Below are 7,159 nucleotides of genomic sequence, written 5' to 3'. Positions count from 1 at the left end.
TTTCGATTCCAAACCCTTATTTCTGCAAACCAAACGGACCCACATTTTGCATTTCTTTAGAAAAATTAATAATGCATATTCATGGCAAGAAAAGAATAAAGAAAATTATCATTTATAGTATAAACTTAAACGCGTCCATTAAATGTTGGGCGTGGTTATATAGGTTTGGGCAACAGTATTACTGGAATGTTTGCTTCCCTATACCAATTTGTAGGTTCGCATCCCAATTCCCAAGCTAAATATCTACCATCATTAATTGATCAAATTTATCATTATTCCGCGGTGGTGCTGTTTTTTCCTACAAGTGTTCTTCATTATCTTTGAATTTCTGTACCTTTTATTAATTTTTTTTTTTCATAAAGCTAGAGGGGCTACACAAATTTGGTCTCTAAGGTTGTGTTTGGTTTGAAGGAAAAAGTAGAGAAATTTTTACAGACCATGTATATATTTACTTATATTTTCCTTCAAACCGAACATTAGCCTAAAGGTCAATACCGCAAATAAACTCTAATTCCCAAGGGCTTACACAAATCAAAATTCAAACTAGTATTTGGAGAAGAATTAAATTCGCCGCACCAACAATCCAATCCACCGCTTCTGAAGATATGTCTGTACCGAATGCCTCTCTCAAACTTTTTCTTGACTTCTAAACAAACAGTCACAGTCGTGGATGATGTTACTAAAATTCTATGGAGCCTGTTAAGACACGAGGCCAACTTAGGATCTCCCTCTCGCTCTATAATAATCGGATGCTCCAAGACATTTACTGCCAGCGAGCCTCCCAGCCTACCCACGCGAAGAAGATCCAAGGGCGTAGTATCCCTTGAAATCAACAATTCTACCACAATGGTCCCTGTCAACCCCAGCAACCATGCACCTGCCATCATCAGTACGGGAATGCCACTGAATTAATTTACCAGTTTTGGCACTCTTAGGCTCATGATGGCTACGAAGGGTTTTCAAGCTCCCACCACGAATTCAGGGCTCTATTTAGTAGAGTGCTCCGCATTTGCACCTACCACGGACCCGTGCGATGTACGGAAAATTTTGAAAGGTTTAATAATTTTATTTTTTTATTTAATATTAATTTATAAAAAATAATAATTGTTAATTGCATATATATAAATATTTTTTAATAAATTTAGTTTTATTAATAATTTTAATAATTCTTATTCTTTTTATTATTTTTAAATGAAATTTTAATTAACTTTAAATAAATACAAATAATTATGATAATGGGGTGGGTTCAAGGCAAGGCATCCCATCCCTTTCCCTACCCCATACTCGAGACACTATCCCATCCTCGTCCCATCCCTCGTGTCACGCGGGTTCAGGGCAAGGTAACCACTCAATGTCGGGCGAGTTTTGGGGCAAGGCACCACACTTCTCATCAAGGATAGAGAATCCTCAAATTTCCCTACCCCGTCCCCATTACTAGGCAGGCTCAAGTAGAGGTGTGAATCGGGGTCGTGCTGGGTCGACACGACACGACCCGCATGTGGCCCACACAAAGTGCGAGTCATGTCATGCTAGCCCACGCTTCACGAGCCATGCCTCCCTCCTCTAGGATAATTTAGGGGGTCAATTCGCCACGGCCCACGGCTCGAGCCCACAGGGGCCAGTGTCGTGCCATGGGTCGGGCTAATCCATGGGCCAGACCTTAGGCCAGGCCATGCCGCACACCAAGCCAAGCTCAAGGCAAGGCACCCACTCCCCGTCCAAGGTTTTCAAAATTGGACCGGATAGAGAATAGTTTTGGGGTCGAACAGTCTGACTGTTTGGTCCGAACAGATGACCTCCTCTAACAAAAAAATAAAAAAGTAGAAAAACAAAAAAAAAAAAAACATGCCAAAAATTGTTGTCTGGGTTGACGGTTCGACCACCTAGGTCAGCAGTTCGCTAACCAAATAAACGGTTTTTGGACAAAAAGCGGTTTTGAGGTGAAATAGTGTCCTATTCCCAATTTTTTCAATCTAAGCATCTGGTTTGATCCAGTTTTGAGAACACTGTCCCCCCTCGTAAACCCCATATTCAATTTGATGAAAGAAATGATGAAAATGATATATTGAGTATCAACCACATGGTAAATTTCTAAAAGCACACTAAATTGTCTTTAATATTCAAAAATGTAATTTTATGAAAATTTTGGAAAAATTTATTGTACTTGTGTAATTATGAGAGTTAATTGAAATTTATTTAAATTTGTGTTAAATAATTTATTTTCTTTTTAAATGGTTTACTTACAAATTATACTAATTTATCTTATAATTTATAATATAAACTAACCAATAATTTTCTTTTTCTAATATTATACTAATTTATCTTAATAGCTTGTGTAATTATTTGTTCAAATTATAGTTTTCCATTTCTCATAGTCATTTATCTTTAATAATTTTCAATAATTTGCAATGAAAATTACATAATTTTTCAATGGTTTTCCAAAATCTATCAAATGTAATAAAATTTCCTAAAATTTGCAAAATATTCTAATAATTTTCAATAATTATTTAATGCATTTTAAATAAACTTTTAAATACTTTATATCTTTTAATTTCAAAAATGTTATTTTACAAAATGTAGTTTTATGAAAATTTTTGAAAACTTTATTACATTTGTGTAACTATGGGGATTTATTGTTTTTTTTTTTAATTTTTATTAAATATATATTTTTTATTTGGTAGTTTACTAACAAAATTACACTAATTTATCTTTTATTTTTCAATATAAATTAATTAATAATTTCATTTTTTAACATTATAATATTTTGTTCCCCCATTTTTATTTGGTTATTAATTATAATAATAACAATAACTAAAATTTTATACTTTTTGATAATTATTAAATATAATTCTCAAATTTATAGAAATTAGTTAAAGAGTTTTCAATTTCTATAAAATGTTGTTAATGAGTTAATTAATAACAACATTTATTAAATTTTTGTAATTTACTAACCGTACTAATAAGAATATTTAATTTTTGGTAATTTACTAACTGTATTTATTAACTTTTGGTAATAACACTATTTAATACTCCTTGAATATGGGTGGGATTAAATATTAACCGTATTAACTATTTATTAATTAATATGAATATTTTAAATGAGGGAGAGTGGATATAGATTGGAGGGGATGCATTTTAGGAATTGATTACGGAGTGGGGCATGGCTTAATTGGAGTGGTGACATGGCTTAATGGGAGTGGTGGTAAGGGGAGAGGAGAGAAAGTCAAAAAGAATGCAGGGTGGGGATAATGGAGCAAGGAGAGGCATGGTGACGAGGACCCGTGCAATGCACGGACTTTGTTAAGCAAAAGTTAAACAATAGAAATACATAAGAGTATATAATTGTTTTATATTTTAATTTTTTAATAAACAATCCGATCAAACTCAAACCGAGTTGGTTGATTTTCTAGAATTTCATATCGGCTTTGGTTTAATAAATATATATTAATATTTTATATATTTAATTTTAATTTTTTTAATTTATTTTTTAATAATATCATTATAATTTATGAGATTTTAAGTTAATTTTTAAGTTTAAATCTTTTGAACAAACAAACTAAACCAAAAATAGACCCAAATCAATACAACCCAAGTTGGTGGGTTGTCACTAATGGTCAATCGGTTTCAAGTGACAAATTATGAACTTGACCAAATCAATTTGGTTGGCGAAACAGCCTGCAACTGAACTAAGCCAATCATTGAACGCTCCTAATTTCAACTAAATTTATACTATAATCTCTAATAAATAACAATTGTTGAATCTCCAATAATTATTGAAAATTTAAAGCAAACGTACAAAATCATTGAAAATAAGTTTATAATGAAATATAATAGATATATAATAAAAATATAATAATTACAAAAATATAATAAATTCTGAAAATATACTAAATTAGTCAATAAATAGTGTAATCTAAAATAACGGTTTAATCTCTAATAAGTATTAATCTATAAATTATAAAAAATATATAATTACTAAAATTAAATCTATAACAAAAATACAATAAATGCAATAAATTAAATTTCAAAAGTTAAATAATAGTTTTTTAATCTCCAATAATTATTGGTAATTTTATATTAAATAACAAAATAAGAAATAGATTTATAAATAATTATTGAAAGCATACTTATAAAAAAACAATAACTAATTACTGAAAAAAATAAATATTAATTATAATATATATAACTATATAATGAATATACACTATTATTGTAAAATTATTACTAATAAATATAATTTTGTTGATAGTTATATTCTAATAATTATTAATTGATATAAGTGAAATTAATTATTTACAATATTATTTAGTTATTGAAATAACATTGTTATTTAAATTCTTAAAATATTAATTATTTATTGAATTTAATAATCCATAAAATTATAATTGTACTATTATTACATAATCCGTTATTAATTTTGTAAAATATTAAATTATTATTAATATGAATATTATGAATTCTATTATAATTATTTTTCTACTTTTAAGAATTTTTTTTAAATTTATTTCATAATATGAATATTATGATTTCAATTATAATTATTTAAAATGTTGTCTTGTTAAATATCTTGTTATTTGAATATTTAAATAGTATGTAAATTATTTAAAAATTGTTATTATTTGAATTTTTTATTTATGCCTTTTAGTTATTGAAATATTTGAATAATTTTTTATTTTCTAATGTTAAATTATTATTATTTGAATAACATTTAAATTGAATAATTCATAAAATTATAATTTATATTGTTACTACATAATTTCATAATTAATTTTGTAAAAATATTTAATTATTAATAATATGAATATTATTAAATTTATTATTTTTTTGTGTTTTGAATAAATATTTTAAAATTAGTATATAATTTTGTTTTAACATTTAAATAGTCCTAATTTTTTTTAATTGAAACTTTCTTTAGATAGATGTAGATAAAGAGTCGGGGAAACGATAAATAGGAATTAGAGATAGTTTAGGAGAGAATCTCTCTACTGAATTAGAGATAATTTAAGAGATAAATAGGAGTTAGAGATAATTTAGGAGATAAATAGGAATTAGAGACAATTTAGGATGAAGTGGGGGAAAGTGGTGCCACTTGGCTAAACATTAGAAAAGAAAATCCCCGTTGTTAGAAATAGTTAAGCATATGGGATTTCCTTATTGGTTTAATGAGTAATTATGTGGAATTAAAAAAAAAAAACAGAAAATTAGAATGGGGGATTTTATGCAAGGAGAGCTATGCTACATGGAAAGACCAGTTTTAATATATACATATATATATATATATATATATATATATATATATATTATTTAAGATATTAAGTTATTGAAATATTGAAATAATATTTTATTTTTTAATGTTAAATTTCTATTATTTGATTAACATTTAATTTTAATAATCTGGAAAATCATAATTTATATTGTTAGTACATAATTTTGTGATGAATTTTGTAAAAATATAAAATTATTAATAATATGAATATTTTTAAAACTATTATAATTATTATTTTTTGTGTTTTTAATAATTATTTTACAGTGTATTAGAGATAATTTGTAGAGAAATTTTATAATTTAAACTTTATTTAGATAGATATAGATAAATAGTGGCAAAGAGGATAAATAGGAATTGGAGATAATTTGGAGAGAAATGATGTAGTAAATTAGAGATAAGTTAGGAGATAAATATGAATTGGAGATGATTCAGGAGAAAGTGGGGGGAGGGGGGTAGTTTAGGATAAATTTTAGGAAAGGATATTGTTGAAAACGTGTGTGTAAGAGAGAGAGAGAGATTTTAAATAGTATTTTATGTATATATTGACCTTTTATGTTTTGATAATAATAAAACCATTGAAAGTACTAATAATGTTGAAAAATAAGTATAACAAGTGACTACTCAATTGAACCCAAGAGACTTAAAGAAACAAATGTTAATGTGAGGCACAAAACAGCAGTTGAATCAATTAATTACTCTCCTCTCTTCTCTTGTTTTTATTTTCTTATTCTCCTCTCCTTCGTTCTCTCTCGGCAATCGCACATCCTCTGTAAATCTCACTCTCTAAACCTCCCTTTCTCTTCCTTCTTCATGTGTGCGGGCAAATGTTATTTTAATTATTATTTTTACTTGAAATAAATTAGGATCCGGTTCTAATTGTGGACAGGAGCAAGGCCGAGGATAGAGTGAGGCTCTGGCTGTGGGTCCGAGAGGGTTAGGCATCCAAGCTTACCCATACTAGAAAGTAATAAATTAAATATTTTCAAGTATGGGCTCAGGTAGACATGATGCCCAAAAATCTAAGGTCTGATCTAACATTCGAAACGATTATTTCAAGTTCAGATGATGTATTTATGCAATTAGATTGGATCGGATTCAAATTTGATCCCATCTGGTCTGATTAAAATCTGAATTCAATTATATTATAATATTTATTAATTTTAATATATAAATTTTATACAAATATATTTAGAAGTGTAAAAATATATTCCTTATATTGTATATATATATTATATAATAAGTTTATTATGTTATATTTATATTAATTTATTATATATAAATGTTGAAAATAAATATTTTTTTTACTTTTTTGATATTTTAGAAAATTTATAGCAGAGTCGAATTAAATTCGAATAAGATCCAAGTCAATTAGGGTTTGAACTTGAATTTGAGTCTTTAATCCAATCAGATTTTGGATCGAATTCGAATGTAATCTCTTAATAATCAGATCGGATGAAAATTTTGTTGCATCCAATCTAAGTCCATTTCAACTACAATTCTAGACTTAGGTAAGGTAGGACATCGAACCTTACCCTTATTAATTAGTTATTTTTCAGACTTGAAATAATGGCAGCATAGGATTGAGTTCGAAGTGTGGGCCCAAGTAACGTTTGATATTTGGATTTACCCAAGTTATTTATTTATTGGACTTAAACTTATGGGACCATTTGGGTGTGGGCTCAGGTAGGATTAGGCATTCAAACTTACCCATAGGGATGGCAATTCGTAGGAATTTTAGCGTATCTAACCCATCCTGACCCTAATATATAGGTAGGAATGGCAATGGGCGGGGTAGGGCTGGGTTTTGCTTACGATATCCTCAACCCCAAACTCAAATCCCCACCTCCTCCTTGCCCTAAACCCTATTAGGGCTAGAAATCCTAACCCCATCTC

The sequence above is a fragment of the Nelumbo lutea genome, chromosome 3 (genome assembly GCF_056320005.1).
Source record: "Nelumbo lutea isolate HS-2025 chromosome 3, American lotus-T2T, whole genome shotgun sequence".
Lineage (NCBI taxonomy): Eukaryota > Viridiplantae > Streptophyta > Magnoliopsida > Proteales > Nelumbonaceae > Nelumbo > Nelumbo lutea.
The sequence above is the reverse complement of the archived record's forward strand: the minus strand, read 5'-3'. Positions refer to the sequence as shown.